This window comes from Miscanthus floridulus, chromosome 1 (assembly GCF_019320115.1).
Source record: "Miscanthus floridulus cultivar M001 chromosome 1, ASM1932011v1, whole genome shotgun sequence".
Classification (NCBI taxonomy): domain Eukaryota; kingdom Viridiplantae; phylum Streptophyta; class Magnoliopsida; order Poales; family Poaceae; genus Miscanthus; species Miscanthus floridulus.
Window position 1 is genome coordinate 184,963,376 of NC_089580.1, and position 13,379 is coordinate 184,976,754.

Consider the following 13,379-nt stretch of genomic DNA (forward strand, 5'->3'; position numbering starts at 1 on the left):
GACTGGTGATTCAGCCACCCCTATAATCGAACAACAGGGGCGGCTGGTGGCAGCCGCCCCTACAAATAGGTATTGCAGGAGGAGGCTGGTGATTGAGCCGTCCCTACATATCAGCCCCAACTGTAGGGGCGGCTTAGGTTACCAGCCGTCCCTACAGTGTCATCTGTAGGGGCGGCTGGGCTGCTAGGGCTCGAGGACGTTCACTGTAGGGGTGCCCCCAACCTCAGCTGCCCCTACAGTAAAAATGGCCCCGTTCCTGCTGTATGAATCTGGCGTAGTGTGGGAGAGTAAGGGGGTGTTTGGTTCCTTAGTCCAGATTTTAGTCCCTGTCCCATCGAATGTTTGGACACATGCATAGAGTATTAAATATAGATTAAAAAAATAACTAATTACACAGATTGCGACTAATTTGCGAGACGAATTTTTAAGCCTATTTAGTCCATGATTTGATAATGTTATGCTACAGTAAATATGTGCTAATGATGGCTTAATTAGGCTTAATAGATTCATCTCGTAAATTAGTCTACTCCTGTGTAATTAGTTTTTTAATTAACTCATATTTAGTCCTCCTAATTAGCATCCGAACGTTCGATGTGACACGAACTAAACTTTAGTCCCTAGAACCAAACACCCCGTAATCCATTTAGGCTCTCTACTCAAAGTCGCAACTTCCATCTAAAATAAATGCACCCGAAAGGAGAGAGTAGCGGTTGGATTCTCCATCTGATTCTTCTACACCTGTTTTTCTCCGAATCAGATAGTACAAACTTAGACATCGATATACATGCACAGACTTTCACCCCTATGAATATACATACACACCTTGCCTTTAGTGCACCTTCAAAGGTAAGACTCGCATACCGACCATTAAATGCCATCTCATTCTATATGTTCTACGCACATGTAAAGTGCTGATTATTCATATATTTTTATGTCATGTTAAAAGAGAGATCGAGTAGTTGTAACACGCAAAAAACTTAGCTCTTCTCTTCCCGCTAGCTCAAAGTTTTCTTGACCTCTCTCTCGTCCATAGGGCATCTAAAGTGCCTCTATGAGCACCTTTAACCTTTGAAAGATTGAACCAACATGTCTCAATTCTTGAGATTGACAAAATTACCACATGCGTCCCACTGTCCACGGAAATGTTTTCTACAACTAAAACAATACACCGTCGAGTTCAGGATCAAATCCATAAGCGTCAAGTCGAGAACTTTAACCTAGATGAACAGATTCCACCACAATAAAACTAAACAGTTGAGCTACCCTTAGTTCACCTCTTCCTCTTGTTACGCAATATTCCCCGCTTTACCTCATGCTCATGCGAGATCTCTCTATCTCTCTCTCATCTTTATCTCTCTTCTCTGGAATGACATTTCTAAAGATTGACGAGGTCACATAAAAGCCACGGACACTGCCAAGGGACATGTTGTCAAGCCGGGTTAAATAATATGAGAAATTAAAAAAATGCGAGCACCCACGTCAAGTCAAGAACTTAAAGCCAAGTAAACACAATCCACCTTACATAAGCAACCAAACTAGCTGAGCTCGCTCACCCCTCTTTTAATTTCATCTAGAGCCATACTAGTGTGTTGTTAGGTCCACGCACATCATGCACTTTATCTTATACTATTAATAATTAAAGGTTTGCACGAAGGTTCCATGTTAATTATCATAAAATGCGTCAGAAAAAACAAATTATTACAAAATCAGAAAATTCTGACAATCAATTTAGTAAGAAAAAGATATTTCAAATTGTTACAAAAATCATAAAGAGATGGCTAGTACAATCAAACAAAGAAACAATACTACTAACAGAATATATGATTTTTAAGTAAGAAAAACTAGTTATTATATATAGGCAAAAAATGCTAGCACGAATTATATTGCTAGTTTACTGTATGTAACATAGATTCCAGCCCGTGGTGAAGAAGGACGAGTTGATAGGCTAGTTTAGCCAATTGCTTTTATTGGGACCTTTTATGACGCCTGAGGACGATGTGTGAAGATGGTACGCTGCTAACCCTCGCACATGCAGGCCCGGCCCGTTACATGAACAGATGAAGTACTCACGTAGTCTGGACGTACTTGCACTGTAGTGTACGTGTACGTGCGACGCATGCATGCAACACAACAAAAAATGGCCCGTCGGAGTGGGAGCGCGCTGTCCAGCCAGCGAGTCAGTCCATGTGGGCCGTACGATGTCGCACGTGCAAGTTTAATGTGGCGATAAAGCACGGTATGGCATGGCCGGCCCGGCCGCATGGGGCATGGTTGCCGTCGTCGCGTCTTGCACGCATGTGGAGCCTTTCAATTACGCCTGACCGCCGTGCGCTTGCAGGCGGGCAGCAGGCCGGCCGCCGTGTCGTCGTCCTCGCTCGCTCCACGGCCGCCGGCGCCCTCGCTGGCGGCCTAACTGTCCCGTGTCAGGTGCTCGCTGCAGACACTGCTCCTGCTCGCTCCCTTAACGCCGGAACAGTGTCGGCCGTGTCGATCGCCGCGGTGTCACGACGACCCTCGCCCCCAGTTTAGTTGCAAAATTTTTTGCAAAATGCAACTGTAGCGCTTTTCGTTGTTATTTGGTAATTAGTGTCTAATCATAGTCTAATTAGGCTTAAAAGATTCGTCTCGTGGATTTCGTCTAAACTGTATAATTAGTTTTATTTTTTATTTATATTTAATGCTTCATGCATGCGTCCAAAGATTCGATGTAACAGGGAATCTTGAAAATTTTGGCAAAGTGAAGTGGAACTAAACAGCCCCCAAGCTAGCTGGACCGCCGCACGATCGACTTTGCTGGAGCCACTGTGTCTACCTAGATCCCACGAGGCCTGACACCCAAATGGATCGGCGCATTTGTATCAAGCGAGAGAGAAGAGAGAGAATGGACAAATGGCTCGTCAACCTAATCATATAATCCAGCAATGCAAGTTACTGTACAGTTTATTACCTGCAACTGTGCAACATCCCTGCTGATAGATTACTTGTGGGGCTGGTGGTAGCCCCGTGTCTTCGTGTCGATGATGGGTGTGCTTCTGTTGCTAAGTGGCACGATAGTAGCTACTGAATTACTGTAGTTATAGCTAGGTTGAACCCGCATGGCTGAACGAAGAAGGTCTGGAAAGCCTTGGCGCCGGGCGCACCTCGTCGGGACGTCGGCATATGTACGCCTATATTAAATCACGCACAACTGTTCTGGTCCAGGCGTCCAGCGGCTCCCGCTGGGCGCCAGGCAGCTGCGTGCTAGCTACAGCCAGGTAACCTGCATGCATGTGCCCGGTTTTATACTGCGCGGGTGGCCTCCAGCGATGCAACGCATGACGCACGTACTAGTACATGGCAGCGTTCTGTCGCGGCGTCCTTCGCCTGCAGCTAGGCGACTGTTCCGATCGAGGCCGGGCTTGCATTGCATTTCATGCGACGCCCACCTGCAGCTGTCGCAAACTCACATGTCGTACCCGTCCGTATGCCCGATATGCGGTGGCAGATCGATCTAGCTTAATTAGAGGTTTTACTCTGGCAGTCTGGCTCGTGCTATTAAGCATTCTGTATTCACTCTTACACTATCAATATAGTTCGGGCAAACAGCGTCAATAGCTAGTTTTTTTTTTATTATAACATCTATATTTAGGGATCTGTCTATTTGGAACTTGAGTGATTTGGCCAATTTGATCACTCAAGCAAATGGACGGTACAAATCACGCAAATGTTAGACCAAACAAAAACTATGTGATTCATTCCATTTGGTCACACGAGTAAAAGGAAAGGGCAAATCACACACACACAAAAAGGACAGAATTCGAGTGAAACAAATAACCAAATCACACGAATTCTGTATTCCCTAAAAAAGCAAGCTTCAAGCATGATTTTTTTTTAAAAAACTAGAATTAAAATGAGACCATTACAGGAAGAAAAAAACCAGAAATAAAATAAAAAAATGGCAAATACAAAAAAAAAAACGAAAATATACTATGCATTGCAAAAAAAAAAAATCAAAGACCATTCGTATAGCCAAACATACCCAAAAAAAATCAAAAAAAGCATAAAAAACAAAAAATTCTATGCAATGCAAAAAAAACTCTTAGAGACCATTTCAGGAAGCAAAAAGGGCAAATAACAAATTCCACAAAATGTCAGAAAAGCAAATAAATAAAAAACCAAAAAATTCTATGCATTGCAAAAAACAAAAACTCTTTGAGGCCATTTCAGGAAGCAAAAGGGGCAAATAACAAATTCCACAAAATATCAGAAAAGCAAATAAACAAAAAACCAAATATTTCTATGCATTGCAAAAAACAAAAACTCTTTGAGACCATTTCAGGAAGCAAACATGGCAAATAACAAATTCCAAAAAGTAAGAAAAAACAAAGAAAAAATTTAATGTACTAGTTACTACAAAATATCCTATCAATTACACATGATGAGCAACTATAATTGAAATTCAAAAGTACTATAAGTAAAAAATTAATACAAATTAAATCCAAGATCAAAGGATAATTTAAGCAAAGAAAATATGACAAGAAACAAGAAAAAAAATAAAAGTCAACCAAGCTAATACAGAAAATGTACAAAAGAACACATAAACTCACTAAAACCTAAGTTACATCAATTATACCTATAAATTACAACTAATCAACAACAGTAAATGCAAATGAAAAAACAACCAAAAGCCAAATAAAAAAATGCACCTACTGATAAAACTAAAACTTTGCCTTCTAGTACACATGCACATAGAACTCAGCAATGTTGGAAAAAAAATAAAACCTAACAATTTAGCAAAATTACATCAAAGATACCTACGAATTACACTAAACCAACAACTATAAGTACAGTTCAACTCTACAGTAAAATACAGCATAAATGAAAATAGAAATGCAAAAGCTAAGAGAAATGAAAGCTGTGAGCAAAATACTCACCAATGAAAGCAAATGAACGATGCAAAAATAATTGTGCAACCACCTCTTCCTCAACCTTGAGCTGTAGATACACCTCAACATACCAAAAAAAAAAGTAATTAGATTCAGATTAATGGACACCAAAGAAATCTTGAACACAAAACAAAACTCACCTATTTCATGAACACAAAAAACATGCCGTGTTGCCAACAAAGTCTGTAGAGCAAAAAAAATATAATATAAATTAGTGCAACCAGATTAGACTGCTCACCAACTGTGAGACCAAGGACCTCAATAACATATTCAGAAACAGCCTAGTTTTCCAGGATGCCGGCCATCTAAAAAACAAAATATATATATAGAGCAGTCCCAAATATGTGAAACTCAATATTCACCACAAACTCATTTTCTCTATTGTCTTGCCAACTATGCATACATGAATAACTACCAACTTTAAGGCAAATGTACTACAAACAGGGAACACAAGAAGCTCTGATCAACCATATGAACATGTACTACAAAATTGCTTTTAAACTTCCAAATGGAAAAAACAAACACAAGGGATTTGTGAGTTAGCTCAGATCACAGCTAACTGATTAACCTCATAACTGCCTGCAGGGCATCAACTACTACCAAAAATAACAAATTTAAATCAACATTTTAAAATAAAAGAAAAAGAAATCACAAGAGAGAGAGAGAAACTTATCTCTATCGTTATAAAAACCTCCACTCATCATCATCAGAATCACCATGGCCACCATCATTACAATCCACATAGCAAACATAAGCACAATTAGACTTAGGAAAAAAAATTAAAAAAAACAAATTAAAGATAGAATATTACCTAATAACCTAACCATGTAGATAAGGCAGTAGATCACAAAGATAAATGTAAACCTCACAAACTCATAAGTAGGCAAACAAAGAAAAAAATACAAAAATAAAAAAACACTAATTTATATTACAAGCACTCAGATAATAAAGTTCCATACAAACTGTAGTTCCACAAACATAAATTATTCAGTTATTACATAAACAATTTGTCACTTAAACAAAAGATCCAGAAACATAATGCTGCTACCGATGGCAGCCTACTACTCGCCAATATCAGGAAACAACTTACGGCATTTCACAGTCTGATAGATATCTTCCTCTGCACGAACCCTTAAACTGAGAATACAATAGAAGGACAATCTTTCACCTACAACCTCAAAAGAACGCCCAGCCATCATATTTACCTCCGATTTTTTATCCACCTTTACATACACAGTACCATTTGTTGGATCATATGCAAACTTGCAAGTAGGCAGAAAATCACCACCATGATTCTGCTTAACAACCTGAGCCACTAATTTAACTGGATTGTCACCGGTCAAACCCTTAGCAGCAAGTAGCTGAGATTGCTCTCCAACAACTAGATCCAGATTATCAACAACAAACAAAGAAACAACTTCATCTTCCAGAGTAAATGGAACTGCAGCTTCAGGAGCAATTGAATTTTGTTGAGAAATAACCTAGAAAAAAATGAACATGATAAAGTCCAAATAAAGATTAACTTATCAATCAATCAGTGACAAATCCTAAAATAATTAAAATAAGAAAGGCCAACAAGCAAACAACTAAATTTCCAGAACATTTTAAAAAAAGTAAAAAGATTAAAAGAAAAGCACCTTGATTCTTACTGGAATATCCATGAAAGCTTTGCAAGAGCCAGTCCTCTAGACAATACTTTTCACTTGATACATATGAAGAGCATTGTCACCAACTTGAATCATACGCTTGTTAAGTACTCGAGGAAGACGATCATACTTGGCCAAAATATAGACAACACCGTTATGATCATCAACACAGAATTTGCCCTCATTCACCATCGTTCTCATGGTTAGTGGCTTGTGCTCAATATGTTTCAAATCACGAGCAACACTAGACACTGCATCACCACTAGGCATCGACTGCCTAACTGCAATCAGACGAGACTGCTCACCAATAGTCAAACGTAAAACCTCAATCACATACGCAGAAACAGGCATGTTTTCCATGTTAACAGACATCTAAAAAAAGAACAAAAATAAATTATATAGAGCAGTCCTAAATATGTAAAACTTAGAGGCTCCATACAAAAAGAGCAAAAACAAAAAAGACAATCTGTAGGTAAAAATTGATAGTGTCTGATGGAACTATTTTTACACAGCATGTACATACAAATATAGAATTGAATAAAAAATCAAGTCATATTGAAACATGTAAAAATACAAAAACATAAATAAATGAGGGATATAAATCTTAATTTACACTAATCAGAACTAGTAGTTATACAATAGTAATCACCATAACTTGTATACAAGTAAAGTGTAAATCTTGTATATAAATCATAGTAACATAAGATCAAATTAAATAACTTATAGGAGAGAAGAGTATGACTAATATACAAGAATAAAGAAACTAACAAGATCCAATGCCCAAAAGAGATAACCAATCATCACAAACATATAGTAACTTAGAAAAAATAGCAGGACCAGGAACAAACTACTTAGAATCTGGGAAAAATAAGAAAATAATTATACAAAAAATAAATAAAAGAAACAAACCTTGATCCCGAAGAAACAACCACAAAGGGGAACAAAACTAACAACAAATAGCACCCTGCAAAAATAAAATTAATTTCATAAAATATATATGCATATATGAAATCTATACACAGGACAAAAATGTATCAATACATATAATTATAATACAATTACAATCATAATAGACAACAATTATACCACATAAATAAGAGTAACTAGAATAGATCTCAGATGTAAATAAAAAGAGAACTACAATACTACTACCTACAAATCAGATATGAACACAAACACTAAACATATTGGTTAACCATAGAGTGTGAAATAATCGCTTATAGATCATGTACAAAAAAATAGATACTAAGAACATACAACAGAAATGGACTTAAAAAAGGCAGAAAACTAACTACTTAAAATACTGGAGGAGACAAGAGAAAAAGGAACTAATAAACAAAAAATGGCACAGCATGTAAAAGGATGCATATCAAAGAAGAGGAACAAGAATAAGGAAGGGTAACTCACTTCTTCAAAGACTAGAAGGAATCAAGGAAGCCAAGAAGAATGAACAGAGAGACAATATAATACAAAAAGATACAGATGGGAGATAGGAATAAATACATACGGCGAAGTCAAAATAGCCACACGGCTATACACGTTAGAATGGGAAACAAAAAGGTCAAAAGGAGGACCGAGTAATAAGTGCAGACAGATACCTAAGAGAGGAAGGTTGGGAAATCACGTCCATCAAATGGAAACTGTTGAATTGGAAGGGGACTACGACCACAAAAAATTACAAAATGGAAAGTGGGAAATCAATTAAAACTGATTAGGCAGTTTCTAAACCCCACACATGCATCTCAAACACAAGGGATTCAGGGAAAAAAGTACAAGAAACTCACCGTGTATAATTCGAAAATAGGACAGGAAATGCAAAAAAGGAGGAAGAAGTAGAAGAATAGAGTACACGAATAAGAGGCAGGAGAAGAAAATATTTAAAGGCAAGGATCACAGAGGAATGAAGATGTAAAGGGGAAGGTAGAACAGAAGCCAACATTTACTGCACAAACCAAAGTGAAAGGGCAATAAAGGCACATGACAACAAAATGTAACCACATAGACAAATCCACCCAGTACAGACAGGATTCAACACATAAAAAATGGGCCATAACATAAAGTAACATGCCCACATAAAAGAAGCCCACAAGGAGAAGCCTAATTACCATTAGAACCAACTTGGAGGGCATGAAAGAAAATATACACAAGGGGATATATGCAAAAAGGAAAAGGAATAAAGTACCTTGATCCAAAAAGCAATCAGATCTAAAGAGCCAACGTGAAGAGCACCATAGAAAACAAACAGAAGAAGCTCTAGATCCACGGGAGAAAGGGGATCAAGTCTATGAAGACAACAGATTAAAATCAAGCATATAAAAAGATGTCAGGAGAAGAGAAAGAAAATACTGGAGAACCAATACAAGTAACTCAATCAGATCAAAACTACTTTGAGTATAATAGAAACAACAAAATAGATCAGGTCAAAAGATTTTCTTAGTATACATGTATGATTGTCTATTACATAAAAAGAATCAGAAACCTTACAAAAACATAACTAAACACTAACACAAGACAAATGGATTAACTAACTGAATATCTTTATGATGTAGGACCACAGAGATGGGCAAAATAGCATAAATCCACAAGACAGGCCAACAACTAAAAAGGTATAGGTTGTAATGAAAATTATCTATTTCTACAAAATACAACTGAACAAACTTATTAACAATTTTTCAAAATTTGCATATAATGCAAAACAGGTACTAGGACCATGGATATATTCAATGACACCAAGTACTCAATTAGAGAACAAAGGAATGGAGGCCAATGAAGAATATGATTCACAAACCACACAACTGCTAAACTACCAGGTGGTAACACATATTCCAAAAAAATGAACTCCAAATATAAAAAATTATAAAAAAATCTATTTTGTAGGGACCACTAATAGCACTACTCATGCAGCAAACATGGTCTTCTTCTTAGGAAGAATAGATAATCAGTGACACAGTATAGGTGGTAACACATATTCCTAACGGAACAACAATACATCTTTACTTGATGTTTGCTGATAGTTATACCTGATTTCTTGATGTGCAGGAAAACGGGGACCACCAGGGGATACAAAATCTACAACAGGACATCAACTGATGAAATACAGAATACAACAACAAATGGAAATGAGGTGAGATACCTGAAGACAAACAATTTGAGGAACAAAATGACTAGTAGGATACTAATTGACTCAAAAATGTTTGTTAACATGCAGGCAGACCAAGCAGCACTGCAAGAAAATAGTGAGAACACCAACCAAATAATTTCTAGTTTCTCAAGAGATTATGATGTAAGTTCAAATAAGACACCATCAATAAAAAAATAATACTTTGAACTAATATGGAAAAAATTGTATTTCTTGAAGCAGGAGGACCAACAGGACTACATATCAACTGAAGCCTTTGAAGAAGATGAAATTAATGGAACAGATATATTCAACTCAATGCAAGTACAACATATGCTCATTCCATAGGAAAACCACACTAGAACAAAAAAAAAGATATAAATACTAACCTTACAAACCTAAAAATGCAGGTTGATTCTAGATATATGACTACAGAAAACAACACATCTGTAGTGTCAGGGACAGCTACCTCTAAAAATGAGATTACAGATATATGGAATCCATCAGATGGTTCATTTGTTGAGCAATCAGACCAAACCATGAAAGAATATGATGAGAGAAATGGAAGCCAGGAACTTACAGAAGAAGAAATTGAAGAATTCCTCAAGAAAGAACAGGAAGCAGCAGCAGATGGAAATAATGCAGATACTGATAGCAAGTACACGCCATAGATTGGCATGGAATTTGACACCAGAGATGATGTGCACCATTTTTCAGCTTATATGGATTCATAGCAGGGTTTGAGGTAGTTGTTACTCATACAACAAGAACTACAAGCAAAAAGAGGAACAATAAGATATACAAGTAGGAAATGAGATGCCGTCGATATGGAAAATATTCAAAGACACTTGAAGAAGAGGAACATGATATGATGACACATGAAGCAAAGGGCAAAGGACCAAAGAGGAAAACTAATATCCAAGTGAAATCAAACTACCCAGTGCTAATGGAAGTGAAAGAAGAAAATGGAAAATGGAAAGTAGTAAGGCTAGACTTAGATCACAATCCTGAGCTCAGTCCAGACAACAGGAATCAACTATTTAGCGGCAGGAAATATATGATAGACATGAAGATGGCAATGATAAGGACATTGAATGGAAATAACATACCAACTAGAAAGATGGTTGCAATACTCTCATATCTCAGAGGTAATGTAACAGCCCTGCCATATAAAACAAAGCACGTGCAGAATGAGAGAACAAAGATAAATAGGGAACTCAAAGGAAATGACATGAACAAAGTCATGCAGTACTTTATGAAGAGGGCAGTAGAAGATCAAACATTCTTCTATAAATTTCATGTAGATGAAGAGAACAAAGTGAAGAACATCTACTAGAGAGAAGGCATATCACTCAAATGGTATGCAGAGTACGGGACTGCCTAAGTTTCGATACAACCTATATGACAAGTAGATATAACCTTCCATTTGCACCTATAGTTGGGATATTAGGACATGGACATACTGTAAGGTCGAGATGGCGACTAGAGGGGGGGGGGTGAATAGTTGTTTCTAAATTTAATCGCATTGGCTAACCGAAACAAATGCAGAATTAAAACAATTCGGTCTAGCCAAGACTACACCCCTCTATCAAAGTTCACAAGCACCTTATAAAGATCCTAATTATGCAACAAAGGTGTCAAGCTAGCTAGAGCTCACCTATCTAATTCAAGGAGCAAGGTCACACAAACCTATGCCACTAGTATTTTACACACCGGGTAGCTCCTAATCAATTCTAGTAAGCAAAAGCACAAAGTTTCCAAGCTTACTAGCAATGCTTAATAACAAGGCAACCAATGTTAAATTAGAGAGCACAAATACTTAGCTACACAAACTAAGCAATATGACTAACAAGGTTACACAAACTAAATTAGCTACGCAAGGGAGCTACTTCTATGCTATACAAGCAAGAAGGTAACTAGTGAGCTACACAAGCTAACTAATTACAAGAGCAACTACACAAGCACAATGTATATGAAAGTAATTACAAGCTTGTGTAAGGGGATTGCAAACCAACAGGAAGAATAAAGTTGACTTGGTGATTTTTCTCCTGAGGTTCACGTGCTTGCCAACACGCTAGTCCTCATTGTGTCGACCGCTCACTTGGTGGTTTGGTGGCTAATTGGCATCACCCGCCAAGCCCGCATGTAGGGCACTGCAACAACCTACCCTAGAAGTGAGGATAGCTCAATGACACGCTCTACTAGAGTTATGCTCTTCGTGGCTCCCATGGGGCTAGCACAATGCCCCTCACAAAGCTCTTCTCTGGAGCACCGCACAAGCTTCTTACGGGCTTCAACGGAGACCACCACCAAACCATCTAGGAGGTGGCAACCTCCAAGAGTAACAAGCACCACTAGCTTGCAACTCGATCACCTAGTGCCACTTGATGCAACCTCATGATGCAACCATACTAGAATCGCTCACTCACACAATTGGATGAACACTATCAAGCATATGTGAGATGGAGGGCTCCTAAGCACTCTCAAGCATGGACACAAAGTCCCTCGAGGTGCTCATCTCAAGCCTTGTCCGAGTCCACCTTCTATTTATAGCCCCATGGGCTAAACTAGCTGTTATCCTTTCACTAGGCAAATTTTGAGACGACCGGACACGCAGGTCGTTTGCACCAGATGGTCGCCAGCGTCCGGTCGTAGCTAAACTGCCACGTGTCCCATTCAAACTAGCCGTTGCCGCTAATAGCTCTCTCTAACATGTCGCATCAGATGCACTATTCGAAATGACCGGACGCTGAGCCGTGGCATCGGGTCGAGTCTAGTAAGCTCCTAGGGCTGACCAGACGTGTTCGCTCACTCCAAACTGAATGTAGGACACGCATTGTCTGGTCAAGTCCATAGAGCTCCTAGAGCCGCTCTAGGATGACTAGACGCGTCCGGTCACTTCGGATTAGACGCTCCCAGCGTCCGATCAACTGTTACGCTAAACACCGACACTCGCTAATTCATATGGCGACAGGATGTGTCCGGTCATTTACACTTAGTCGCTTACCTTGGGTCCAAATATTGAACACGTTCGGTCAACATACCGGATGCGTCCGGTCACTTTCGTCTGACAACCCAAAGTCTAGATAGAATACTAGACATGTCCGGTAGACACACCGGATGCGTCCGGTCACTCTGTGACCAGTGCAACTAACTCCTTTTCTTCACCAACCTCTTCTCCTTTACAAATGTGCCAACATCACCAAGTGTACACCACCATATGTATGTGTGTTAGCATTTTTAGAAACATTTTCTAAAGGATTAGCCACTCAACTTGCCACGCCACTCAAACCTAGCGATGATGCAAAGTTAGATCACTCGAGTGGCACTAGATGACCGATATGCAAATAAGTTTACCCCTCTTGATAGTATGGCCATCTATCCTAAACCCGGTCATCAACTTCTCTACACACCTATGACCGGTAAAATAAAATGCCCTAGGTTATATCTTTACCTTGCGCATTCTATTCTATCTCCTCCAATGTCGATGCAACACATGCACCAACATGATCAACAATGATATGATCCACTTCATATCATCACGTGATCATATTAGTTCATCGATCTTGACTTCACTTGCTCTTCACCATTGCATTCGTCCATCGACGCCAAGTCTTACTCAAGCTTCACCGCCACGCGGTCCATCACTCCAAAGCCTCCGACTTGCCCTTCACGCTTGCAACTGGTCCA